Source organism: Calonectris borealis, chromosome W (assembly GCF_964195595.1).
Source record: "Calonectris borealis chromosome W, bCalBor7.hap1.2, whole genome shotgun sequence".
Taxonomy (NCBI): domain Eukaryota; kingdom Metazoa; phylum Chordata; class Aves; order Procellariiformes; family Procellariidae; genus Calonectris; species Calonectris borealis.
Genome location: NC_134351.1, coordinates 15,513,807 through 15,527,576, shown reverse-complemented (window position 1 = coordinate 15,527,576; position 13,770 = coordinate 15,513,807). Strand labels below are relative to the sequence as shown.

Genomic DNA, 13,770 nt, shown 5'->3' with positions numbered 1-13,770 from the left:
GAGAAATACAGTGTGGACCTGTATATTCACCATATTTCATCATTCAAGACAGATTTTTCCTTCTTTTAAGGAAGATGGTATTTCCAAAACTGACACACTGCTTTTAATGTAAACGCTTAGAAAATCCAGACAACGGTCTAAGTCAAGAATAGCCACTCCTACCTGAAAGTGAGTTTCATATAAGTGATTCCAGTGAAGAATGTTCTGAGGCCTCCCAATAGCCAAGGTTTCAATCATTATGCACACACACAAAAAAAAAATAATCTTTTATTTGCTTTATTACCTCGTGCAGAGTTATTCTTGGGAAGATAATATTAAAGGGCACCTCTTCAAAACTCAGACTAGTCAATTTTGTGCCTGTTGTTTCTGCCCAAGTATTCTGAGCTAAAACAGATCCAGTACTTGCATCTTGAATGTGTAACAGATTCAACTTGATGGAAGCCTATCAAATCACTTTATGCACTCTAAGTTCTTCTAGGATGCATTTAGCAGAAAATGTGTGGTGAAAGTAATTTTATAAGTCCCAGCTCCTAGTCTACACACTGTCCTGGTTCCGGCTGGGAGAGAGTTACTTTCTTCCCAGTAGCTTGGGGGGTGTCCTGTGTTTTGGGTTTGGTATGAGAGGAGCGTTGATGGCCCACTGATGCTTTGGTTGTTGCTGGGTGGTGCTTGCACCGGGGAGACTTTTGGTTTCTCTTTTTGGCCTCCCATGCCCTGCCACGTGCAGGGCAAGCTGGGGCGGTAGGGGGGAGCACAGCCGGGGTGGTGGACCCAGCTGGCCAATGGGGTATTCTATACCATGTGACATCATGCTCAGTATAAAAACCAGGGGTGTGGGGGGGCTGGCCGCCAGTTCGTGACACACGGTCGGCAGTCGGTGAGCAGTTGCATTGTGCATCACCTGCTTTGTATATTCTGTTATTGTTGTTGTTCTCATTGTTATTATTACTTTTCTACTTTGCTTTATTTCAATTATTAAACTGTTCTTATCTCAACCCGGGACCTTTCCTACTTGTGCCCTCCCGATTCTCTCCCCCATCCCACCGGAGTGGGGGGGGGTGAGCGAGCGGCTGCGTGGGGTTTATTTGCTGGCTGGGATTAAACCACAACAGTCCTTTTTGGCGCCCAACGTGGGGCAGCGAAGGGTTGAGATAACAACAGATTAACTAGCATGTATTAAGGAATTTATATCTGTTAACATACTAATTTGTTCTGCACCATGCTCTTGTTTTTACAGTACCTGTTAAAGATTGGAGTTGGATTTTGTAGTCTGCTGTGCTCTGCAGTGATTAATGATGTTTTGCCTGGGAGATTTGTTACTAAAACGCTGGCATTGGGGGTTATTTGGTATTTGGGATTTGTAATGAAGCCGTTACTGTATTTCAGGTACCACCTCATGGAGACCATTAGCAATTATATCTTTTACTCTGAGAGATTTTTTAATGGAGGAAATACAGAATGGCACCCTCACTACCTTCCTCTATGATGTCGTCTCCTTCGTTAACATAACTTGTCAGTACCTTGAACATCCCTGGATAGTTAGGATACATATATTGGTACTCCTTGGGAATATTGTTTTGGTTTTATCCAAGGTTAGTAAGCAATTTAAGAATGTCATCCAGAGATCTGCCCCAAGGCTGGATAGTTAGGAGTGGCAGGGCGAGTGGGATAGCATGGGCAAATGCCTAGGACGGTGGGCACCCCCACTGTTTTGGAACTTCACCCCTGAACAAGTGCAGAACCCTGAAAAATTAGTAGAATATTTGGAAAAAGTATGCTGTCACCCTGGCCATTCTAAGGAGACACAAATCACTACAATGTGCTGGGGCCTGGCCCATGCCTACCGAGTCCTGTTTAACACCACTCAGAACCCCCAAGGGGAAGGAAAAGGTCTCTGCAGCTGATGACAAAACAACAGGCCCTGTGGCTACCCCACCCCCCATGGCAGGCCCGGTGGCTACTCCGCCCCCTGCGACAGAGAACCAACCCATGCCGGTATCAGTCGCCCCTACACAAAAAAGAAAATGCACAAGAAAATCAGCTCGTTTAGTAAGGGATGAAGATGAACCAGGGCCATCACGAGAACAGGAGGAGGAGGAGGCAGAACCCATAAATGAGATGGTAACCACCAGATCCCTATCCCTGGGTGAGCTGCGAGATATGCGGAAAGACTTCAGTCGTGTCCAGGCGAGCACATTGTCACCTGGCTGCTCCGATGCTGGGATAACGGGGCCAGTAGCCTGGAATTCGAGGGTAGGGAAGCCAAGCAGCTAGGATCCCTTTCTAGAGAAGGGGGCACTGACAAAGCCATTGGACAAGGGGCACAAGTCCTCAGCCTCTGGAGGCGACTCCTGTCAGGCGTGAAGGAGAGGTATCCTTCAAGGAAGATGTTATATGCCACCCAGGCAAGTGGACCACCATGGAGAAAGGTATCCAGTACCTGAGGGAATAAACTGTGCTGGAGGTGATTTATGATGACCTGAACAACGAGCAGTTACCCAAAGACCCAGATGAAGTCAAATGTACCCGACCCATGTGGTGGAAGTTTGTACAGAGTGCACCAGTGTCACATGCAAACTCATTGGCAATAATGACCTGGAAAGAAGGAGAGGAACAAACAGTGGATGAATCGGCTGGCCAACTCCAGCAATATGAAGAAAGTCTCTGTTCCTCCCTACGGGCCTGTGTCTCTGCTGTGGAGAAACTGTCCCGGGAGGTCCAGCAACTCAAAGAGGATATGTCCTACTCCCCACCTGCACGGGTCAGTATTTCAGCCATTAGGAGCAAGCGTCCCTCTGCTCAAGAGAGGAGATATCGTGGGTACGTGCCCCAGGGCACCCTGTGGTTTTACCTGCGTGACCACGGAGAGGACATGAGGAAGTGGGATGGAAAACCTACCTCAGCCCTACAGGCACAGGTACGTGAGTTGCAAGGAAAAACAACCACAAAAGGGGGTTCTCCCAGGAAAAATGCTGCTCCAGTCTCCAATGAGCAGTTCCCCAGACAGAGTAGAAGGGCTGATTCCACTTCCGACCTTAATAAAGGGACTTCTGATTCATACTTACAAAAAGTGGGTAGCGAATATGATGACCAGGACTAGACGGGCCCTGCCTCCGGCCAGGTGGAGGAAAGGGACAACCGGGTTTACTGGACTCTGTGGAATCGATGGCCTGGCACATCAGACCCACAGGAGTATATGGCTCTCGTAAACACCGGTGCACAGTGTACCCTGATGCCATCAAGCTATAAAGGGGCAGAACCCATCTGTATTTCTGGAGTGACAGGGGGATCCCAAGAGTTAACTGTATTGGAGGCCGAAGTGAGCCTAAGCGGGAATGAGTGGCAGAAGCACCCCATTGTGACTGGCCCAGAGGCTCCGTGCATCCTTGGCATAGACTACCTCAGGAGAGGGTATTTCAAGGACCCAAAAGGGTATCGGTGGGCTTCTGGTAGAGCTGCCCTGGAGATGGAGGAAATTAAACAGCTGTCCACCTTGCCTGGTCTCTCGGAGGACCCTTCTGTTGTGGGGTTGCTGAGGGTTAAAGAACAGCAGGTACCAATCGCTACCACAACAGTGCACCGGTGGCAATATCGCCCCAACCCACACTCCCTGACTTGCATCCATGAGCCGATTCGTCGACTGGAGAGCCAAGGAGTGATCAGCAAGACTCGCTCACCCTTTAACAGTCCCATATGGCCAGTGCAAAAGTCCAATGGAGAGTGGAGACTAACAGTAGACTACCGTGGCCTGAACGAAGTCACGCCACCACTGAGTGCTGCCGTGCCAGACATGCTAGAACTCCAATATGAACTGGAGTCAAAGGCAGCCAAGTGGTATGCCACAAATGATATCGCTAATGTGTTCTTCTCTATCCCTTTGGCGGCAGAGTGCAGGCCACAGTTTGCTTTCACTTGGAGGGGCGTCCAGTACACCTGGAACTGACTGCCCCAGGGGTGGAAACACAGCCCTACCATTTGCCATGGACTGATCCACACCGCACTGGAACAGGGTGAGGCTCCAGAACACCTGCAATACATTGATGACATCATCGTATGGGGCAACACAGCAGAAGAAGTTTTTGAGAAAGGGGAGAGAATAGTCCAAATCCTTCTGAAGGCTGGTTTTGCCATAAAACAAAGTAAGGTCAAGGGACCTGCACAGGAGATCCAGTTTTTAGGAATAAAATGGCAAGATGGACATCATCAGATCCCAATGGATGTGATCAACAAAATAACAGCCATGTCCCCACCAACTAGCAAAAAGGAAACGCAAGCTTTCTTAGGCGTTGTGGGCTTTTGGAGAATGCATATTCCAAATTACACTCAAATCATAAACCCACTATATCACGTGACCAGGAAGAAGAAGGATTTCAAATGGGGCCCTGAGCAACAACAAGCCTTTGAACAAATTAAACAGGAGATAGTTCATGCAGTACCCCTTGGGCCAGTCCGGGCAGGACAAGATGTAAAGAATGTGCTCTACACCGCAGCCGGGGAGAGTGGCCCTACCTGGAGCCTCTGGCAGAAAGCACCAGGGGAGACTCGAGGTCGACCCTTAGGGTTCTGGAGTCAGGGATACAGAGGATCTGAGGCCCACTGCACTCCAGCTGAGAAAGAGATATTGGCAGCATATGAAGGGTTTCGAGCTGCTTCGGAAGTGGTTGGTACTGAAGCACAGCTCCTCCTGGCACCCCGACTGCCGGTGCTGGGCTGGATGTTCAAAGGGAGGGTCCCCTCTACACATCATGCAACCGATGCTGTGTGGAGTAAGTGGGTCGCACTGATCACACAACGGGCCCAAATAGGAAACCCCAGTCGCCCAGGAATCTTGGAAGTGATCACGAACTGGCCAGAAGGCAAAGATTTTGGCATATCCCCAGAGGAGGAGGTGACGTGTGCTGAAGAGGCTCCACTGTATAATAAACTGCCAGAAAATGAGAAGCACTATGCGCTGTTCACTGATGGGTCCTGTCGTCTTGTGGGAAAGCATCAGAGGTGAAAGGCTGCTGTATGGAGTCCTATACGACAAGTCGCGGAAACTGCTGAAGGAGAAGGTGAATCAAGCCAGTTTGCAGAGGTGAAAGCCATCCAGCTGGCCTTGGACATTGCTGAACGAGAAAAATGGCCAGTACTTTATCTTTATACTGACTCATGGATGGTGGCAAATGCCCTGTGGGGGTGGTTGCAGCAGTGGAAGCAGAACAACTGGCAGCGCAGAGGCAAACCCATCTGGGCCGCTGCATTGTGGCAAGATATTGCTGCCCGAGTAGAGAACCTGGCTGTAAAAGTACGTCACGTAGATGCTCACGTACCCAAGAGTCGGGCCACTGAAGAACATCAAAACAACCAGCAGGTGGACCAGGCTGCTAAGATTGAAGTGGCTCAGGTGGATCTGGACTGGCAACATAAGGGTGAATTATTTATAGCTTGGTGGGCCCATGACACCTCAGGCCATCAAGGAAGAGATGCAACATATAGATGGGCTCGTGATCGAGGGGTGGACTTGACCATGGACGCTATTGCACAGGTTATCCATGAATGTGAAACATGCGCTGCAATCAAGCAAGCCAAGCGAGTAAAGCCTCTTTGGTATGGGGGACGATGGTTGAAATATAAATATGGGGAGACCTGGCAGATTGATTATATCACACTCCCACAAACCCGCCACGGCAAGCGCTATGTGCTCACCATGGTGGAAGCAACCACAGGATGGCTGGAAACATACCCTGTGCCCCATGCCACTGCCCAGAACACCATCCTGGGCCTTGAAAAGCAAGTCCTATGGCGACATGGCACCCCAGAAAGAATTGAGTCAGACAACGGGACTCACTTCCGAAACACCCTCATGCCAAAGAGCATGGCATTGAGTGGGTCTATCATATCCCCTACCATGCACCAGCCTCCAGGAAGATCGAACGATACAACGGACTGCTAAAGACAACACTGAGGGCAATGGGAGGTGGGACATTCCAGTATGGGGACACACATTTAGCAAAAGCCACCTGGTTAGTCAACACCAGGGGATCTTTCAATCAAGCTGGCCCTGCCCAATCCAAACCCTTACGTACTGTAGAGGGGGATAAAGTCCCTGTCGTGCACATAAGAAATATGCTGGGGAAGACAGTCTGGGTTACTCCTGCCTCTGGCAAGGGAAAACCCATCCGTAGGATTGCTTTTCCTCAAGGACCTGGGTGCACTTGGTGGGTAATGCGGAAGGATGGGGAAGTCCAATGTGTACCTCATGGGGATTTGCTCTAGGGTGAGAATAGCCAATGAACTGAATTGTATGATGTTAATTGCTATATAACACTGTATGTCATCACTTCTATGGGTGCTGTATGTCATATCAACGGTATTGCAGTAAGAATCACCCAGATTAATGAAGAATGAACTCCGATGAAACCGAGGAAAGTTTAACAATGATAGAACCGGACAAGTGCAGTGATAATGGAACCAGAACTGGCTGCAGGATGCAACAGTCTAACACCACACACCATCTCTCCTGCCCTGGAAGACTGTTATGACAGATGGAGCCCAAAGTCATGGACTAAATGAACTCAACAGACATTTTAGAGGGATGGCCTGTGGACTAAGAGAATTATATATCTCTGTGTGTGTATATATAAAAAGGCAGGAAAATTGGTGATGACTAATGGGAATGTAGTGGAAAATGTGAGACCTGGGCATGATGTAGATGGTATAGAATAAGGGGTGGATACTGTCCTGGTTCCGGCTGGCAGAGAGTTAACTTTCTTCCCAGTAGCTTGCGGGGTGTGCTGTGTTTTGGGTTTGGTATGAGAGGAGCATTGATGGCCCATTGATGCTTTGGTTGTTGCTGGGTGGTGCTTGCACCAGGGAGACTTCTGGTTTCTCTTTTCGGCCTCCCATGCCTTGCCACATGCAGGGCAAGCTGGGGCAGGGCGGGTCAGCACAGCTGGGGAGATTGACCCAGCTGGCCAATGGGGTATTCTATACCATGTGACATCATGCCCAGTATAAAAACCAGTGGTATGGGGGGGGGCTCGCCCCCCTTCGTGTCATGCCCTCAGTGAGCAGTTGCATTGTGCATTGCCTGTTTTGCATATTCTGTTACTGTTGTTGTTCTCATTGTTGTTATTACTTTATTTTATTTCAATTATTAAACTGTTTTTGTTTCACCCTAGGAGTTTTCCTGCCTGTGCCCTCCCGATTCTCTCCCCCATCCCCCCACGCGAGGGGCTGCGTGGGGTTTATTTGCTGGCTGGGATTAAACCAAGACACACACAATTTTATTTTATCTTTAAGGATGTATACATTTAAAGAGACTGCTGGATTAATTATACCTGCCCTCTGCACCACATAACTGTATACTGGGTTTGCATAGAAAGGTTGGCGGTGGAGGGGGGGGTGGGCGGCACTAGAGGGGTGGCTTCTGTGAGAAGATGCCAGAAGCTTCCCCTATGTCTGACAGAGCCAATGCCAGCTGGCTCCAAGATGGACCCGCCCCTGGCCAAGGACTAGCCAATCAGTGACAGTGGTAGTGCCACTGTGATAACATATTTAAGGGAAAAAAAACTGCTGCGCAACAGTAGTTTGAAGAGAGGAGCGAGAATATGTGAGAGAAACAACTCTGCAGACACCAAGGTCAGAGAAGAAGGAGGGGGAGGAGGTGCTCCAGGCGCCGGAGCAGAGATTCCCCTGTCACCTGTGGTGAAGACCATGGTGAGACAGGTTGTCCCCCTGCAGCCCATGGAGGTCCACAGTGGAGCAGATATCCACCTGCAGCCCGTGGAGGACCCCACACCAGAGCAGGTGGATGTGCCTGAAGGAGGCTGTGGCCCTGTGGAGAGCCCATGCTGGAGCAGGCTCCTGGCAGGACCTGTGGACCCGTGGAGAGAGGAGCCCATGCTGGAGCAGGTTTGCTAGCAGGACTTGTGATCCCGTGAGGGACCAAAGCTGGAGCAGTCTGTTCCTGAAGGACTGCACCCCGTGGAAAGGACCCATGCTGGAGCAGTTTGTGAAGAACTGCAGCCTGCGGGAAGGACTCACGTTGGAGTAGTTCCTGGAGGACTGTCTCCCATGGGAGGGACCCCACGCTGGAGCAGGGGAAGAGTGTGAGGAGTCCTCCCCCTGAGGAGGAAGGAGCAGCAGAGACGTGATGAACTGACCGCAACCCCCATTCCCCGTCTCCCTGTACCACTTGGGGGGAGGAGGTAGAGAAAATCAGGAGTGAAGTTGAGCCCGGGAAGAAGGGAGGGGTGGGGGGAAGGTGTTTTAAGATTTGGTTTTATTTATCATTATCCTACTCTGATTTGATTGGCAAAAAATTAAATTAATTTCCCCAAGTCAAGCCTGTTTTGCCCATGATGGTAATTGGTGAGTGACCTCTCCCTGTCCTTATCTCGACCCACGAGCCGTTCTTTATATATTCTCTCCGCTGTCCAGTTGAGGAGGGAGAGTAATAGAGTGGCTTGGTGGGCACCTGGCATCCAGCCAGGGTCAACCAACCCACCACAAACTGACAGGAACTCTGGCCTGAATTCAAATAGCACCAAAGTGTATAAAACCAAACAAGCTTTTTTAATAGTAGTAATTATCTGAACCCAATATGACCTCTTCCTCATATCTTCAAAATTAAAAACCCAAGAGTTGTCTTAGACTTCTCTACTAGGTCAAACAACGTTGTATAACTTCACACCTACTGCAGCAACAAAAACTATGCAAAGGCATGTCTGGTGGCACATTCATCACTCTACAGAAATTGCCCTGTGGACAGTCCCCCAACAGTGACTAGATATTAATCCACAGGACTTTACCCCTTGGTGGAAAGCAGTCAGCTGTCTTTTGGGAAGGTGCACGATAAAGGTCCAAAGAGAGTAAATTACAGCGAGCAGCTTCTGGCCATGCACCCACAGGCAGCATTCTCACCTTCAGCTGGTGTGAAGGTATTTACCCAATGCTTCTGGAGGGCTTTGGCAAGGATGGCAAGTCCAAGTCAGGATTCCTGAACTAGTTCTGCAAAATTCTGAACTTTTCAGCAAATCTGTATGCAAAGAACGAGGTAAGTTCTTCTGGTTTTTGGTGATAGACTGTTTTTCACTCAACCCCAGAGCTGTGATGAGAATCATAAAATCATTAAGGTTGGAAAAGACCTCTAAGATCATCGAGTCCAACCATCAACCCAACACCACCATGCCCACTAAACCATGTCCCTAAGGGCCTCATCTACACGTCTTTTAAATACTTCCAGGGATGGTGACTCAACCACTTCCCTGGGCAGCCTGTTCCAAGGCCTGACCACTCTTTCAGTAAAGAAATTTCTCCTAATGTCCAGCCTAAACCTCCCTTGGCGCAACTTGAGGCCATTTCCTCTCATCCTATCGCTTGTTACTTGGGAGAAGAGACCAACACCCACCTCGCTACAACCTCCTTTCAGGTAGTTGTAGAGCGCGATGAGGTCTCCCCTCAGCCTCCTCTTCTCCAGGCTAAACAGTCCCAGTTCCCTCAGCCGCTCCTCATAAGACTTGTGCTCCAGGCCCTTCACCAGCTTCGTTGCCCTCCTCTGGACACGCTCCAGCACCTCCATGTCCTTCTTGTAGTGAGGGGCCCAAAATGGAACACAGTATTCGAGGTGCGGCCTCACCAGTGCCGAGTACAGGGGCACGATCACCTCCCTGCTCCTGCTGGCCACGCTATTTCTAATACAGGCCAGGATGCCGTTGGCCTTCTTGGCCACCTGAGCACACTGCCGGCTCATGTTCAGAAGGCTGTCAACCAGCACCCCCAGGTCCTTTTCCTCTGGGCAGCTTTCCAGCCACTCTTCCCCAAGCCTGTAGCATTGCATGGGGTTGTTGTGGCCCAAGTGCAGGATCCGGCACTTGGCCTTGTTGAACCTCATACAGTTGGCCTCGGCCCATCGATCCAGCCTGTCCAGGTCCCTCTGCAGAGCCTTCCTACCCTCGAGCAGATCAACACTCCCGCCCAACTTGGTGTCATCTGCAAACTTACTGAGGGAGCACTCAATCCCCTCATCCAGATCGTCGATAAAGATATTGAACAGGACTGGCCCCAAAACTGAGCCCTGGGGAACACCACTCGTGACCGGCTGTCATGGTTTAACCTGGCAGGCAGCCAAACCCCACGCAGCCGCTCGCTCACTCCCCACCCCACAGTGGGACGGGGAGAGAATCGGAAGGGTAAGAGTGAGAAAAACTCATGGGCTGAGATAAAGATAGTTTAACAGAACAGAAAAGGGAAAATAATAATAATAATGATAGAATATACAAAATGAGTGATGCACAATGCAATTGCTCACCACCTGCGCTGACCGATAACCAAGTAGCGATCGCTACTTCCTGGATCACGCCTACCATTCGTATACTGAGCATGACGTCACATGGTATGGAATACCCCATTAGCCAGCTGGGCTGGCTGTCCTGATTATGTTCCCTCCCATCTTGTGTACCTAGCTCAGTCAGTAGGCATGGGAGCTGTCCTTGGACTAGGAGGGTACTTAGCAACAACTGAAAACATCAGTGTGTTATCAACATTCTTATACTAAATCCAAAACACAGCACTAGGAAGAAATTTAACCCTATCCCAGCCGAAACAGGACACCGGCCGCCAACTGGATTTAACTCCATTCACCACAACTCTCTGGGCTCGGCCATCCAGCCAGTTTTTTACGCAGCGAGGAGTGTACCTTTCTAAGCCGTGAGCCGCCAGCTTCTCTAGGAGAATGCTGTAGGAGACAGTGTCAAAGGCTTTACTGAAGTCCAGGTAGACCACATCCACAGCCTTTCCCTCATCCACGAGGCAGGTCACCTGGTCATAGGAGATCAGGAGAACATCCACTGTGAGCTGTTAAGAAACATCAATCCCACAGAGTTATAAGTTTGGCAGGTTTGAGGAGGCTCGCTCAACTGTAGGGCACAAAAATCCCAGGTTTTTAACCCTCTTAAATGCCTTTCGAATAAAATAATGCTTTTTTACTGAGGCAAAAAAATGTTTTCCCCAGATTAAAGACAAAACATACTTGGTTATGAATAACGTGACTTAAAATACTTTTTCTAGACTAACCTGAATCTGTGTCGCGATCTTGGATTTGTGTAAATATAGTAATTAAAGTACACACATCCACCCATAGCAGATGAAATAATTTAAGAATTTCATGAAGATAAAGGAAGCCTACAAGCACTGCTCCTCTCCTCTTTCCCCCACTCAGGTCCTGTAAGTCTTCATCCTTCCTGGGATAGTACTTCTTACACTGAATATAGCTTAGCCGAGCTTCAAAATTGATCTTTTTTGTTTTATTTGACTGTGTTTAAGGAACCTCTTGCATTACTCATGGAGATTGTTCTTTTTCCTAGTTGTTAGCTTCATGGGAGCAACAGCACTGCATATAGCTCAGTACGCTGTTCTGAACAGCCAGTTTCCCCAATTGTATGTCTTCAAAATAGCAAAGAGGAAATAGGGATAGAAGTGGAGGGGTTAAAAGGAAGACAGCCATGAAACTAAACTAATTGGTACAAAAATTGAAGGACTGATATACCTGACTGCTCTTCATTCACTAAGTGGACAAGAGTTCAAGCTAGTACTTCTTTAACAAACCTGGCTTGCAGAAATCATGGTCAGCTCACAGAAGTATCACATTAAACACCTGTGATCAGCCTAAAACATGATTTGACAGAAAGGAGCTATCTAATTTTAGAAGACTCTTAGTAGTGCAGCAATGGAGCAGGAAAGATAAAAGACTGAGTAACTTCACCTTCCTCAAATGAGGAAATATTTAGTTTAGAAGCCTGGATAAACATGTACAATAAACACCCCTGGCAGAGGTTAGGAAGGAAACTAGACACTTCAATTAGGGTTGGAGGTCATGCAGGCTCCTTTCCAGCAGGAGACAACCAAGAGAGGTAAAGTACCCTGCTTAAGCTCTGTACAACTTAAGGACTCTGTCTCTCACTCATGCATGCCTTAAAGAGTCCGACAACCACAATCCTCTAGGCAGACCTGTAAGAAGGCTCTAGGAAGTGAGCATTCCAGATCAATCCTTCCACATCGTAACAGGCTACTGTTGAAAGCAAGCCTTGTTGATAAGCTTTCATCTCCCCCAGTGCAAGCAGTTAAGAAAGCCAAAGCATCCTATCCCAGACAGGCCCGCAGCATAAAGCCCCATGAAATCTCTCTTTATGGTAAAGGGAAGCCATTTCTGCCCTGAAAATGGACTCGTTCGCACTGTTAAGTGTGCAACAGGGCTTCCAATGCACTTCTTCCCTCCACCAGTTATGGGCAAGCTTAGTGCTGTGTTAGTTCAGTCCATCTGGAATAGATCACACATCTGCTTTATTCTAGTCCTGAAAACAGATCAATTCAGTAAATACGCCTCACTTACTGGAGCAGCTGTCTGTCATTTAAATTCCACACTATGCAAGTTATACAAAAGCACCAACATTCTACTCAATTGCTGTTCTACTTGGGGAAGTAGTAATGATACTGGAACCCCGCAAAGCTATTTTAAACTCTCAGTGAGGTCCATATCAAAAGTACTCAGTTTACAAGCAATAAGGGGTTTTTTCCCCCCCTATATGCCAGACCTACAAACTCAGCTTAAGATCTACAAGTCCTGCTCCATCATTTCCTTCTCATGCATTACTACCAGTAATAAAGACCATGCAAGCCTACTGAAGTCTCTGCTATACCATCATGACCCTGCAGCCTCCAGTGAGACTGTTGAGGGGCAACCAATCAAAGCCCAAGAAACGACGAGGAAATTCCAGCTCATTCTCAGTTATGTTGGCTCAGCAGGCCTAACCAGACAAAAAGCTGTGAATGCTTACTTTAGCAACTGAAGTCAACAGCTATGAATAAAAATAAAACATAGAACACATTATTTGGTCACCTAACAACTGTATAATAAGTGGAAAAATTGCCTCAAAAGTCTGTGTTATGTATAAGTATGCTGAAGCTCAGTACTGTCTCAAAAGAGGCAAGATATGAACTTTGACGGCAAAAAGCACCTTTTGCAACAGCTATGCAGATACAGAGAAAAGTGAACATGCACGATTAGAGTAAATAGTTACATATTTCCTTCCCCTTTCCTGTATTCCTAAAGTAAACATTTGCCTGGCTTTCTTTTAACCACTGGGGGAGCGTGGTAGGGGGACTGATCTCTTGGTCAAGGTTTTGTAACAAGGAAAAACACTATGAATGAAGAGGTGTGGAAGATGGCTCACTCATACAGGCCCAACACACATCACGGCTCAGGAAAGGCCCATGCTGCCATCTCTGGAACAATCAGGCCACCTTTTGCCAATAGTGAATTCCCAAGCACAGCAGCCATCTCCTTTCCCCAGGCAGCAGTCAGAACTTCATGATCACTTTAAGCCAGTCTAAGTGTGACTGACACAGAAATGAGTCCTGCCCTTCTCTGTGCCCCCCTCTTGCAACCTACTCTCCCTTGAATCAACATTAGCATTTTTTTTTGGCCAATAAACCACGTAAAACTCACCTAGCAAGATCTGAATTCATAAGCAGGCTAGTTGTCTGGCTCACCACACAGCTCCACAAACCCTGGCACAAAGGTGCAAGCTTGAGAAGAACTCCAGCATCCCTTTGACAGCAGGCTGCATTTAAGCCAGCCTAAAGCAACCACATAACTTCAGGGTGAATGACACACAGTGGTCTTCACAGTGGGTGAAGTTTGCAAATGACAATCACGAAAGCACTTTCCAAAATACAAGTTTATAAGCACAGCAATATGCATTTTCTGTTCTAGGAGTTACACAATGA

General features: G+C 48.1%; 1 protein-coding gene across 6 annotated transcripts in view; it reads right to left on the bottom strand.

Annotated features, from left to right (window-relative positions):
- The window catches only part of LOC142074834 (zinc finger SWIM domain-containing protein 6-like), a 135,741-nt gene that overhangs the window by 102,432 nt on the left and 19,539 nt on the right, over nucleotides 1-13,770 (bottom strand). Inside the window, exon 1 of one of the 6 annotated variants that reach the window (XM_075135735.1) lies at nucleotides 10,682-12,802. The exons of the other annotated variants lie outside the window; for them this stretch is intronic. The gene's annotated coding sequence lies outside the window, so the exon portion shown is untranslated. Of the gene's footprint in view, nucleotides 1-10,681; nucleotides 12,803-13,770 lie in introns of those variants that run through there. 6 annotated transcript variants of the gene reach the window in all.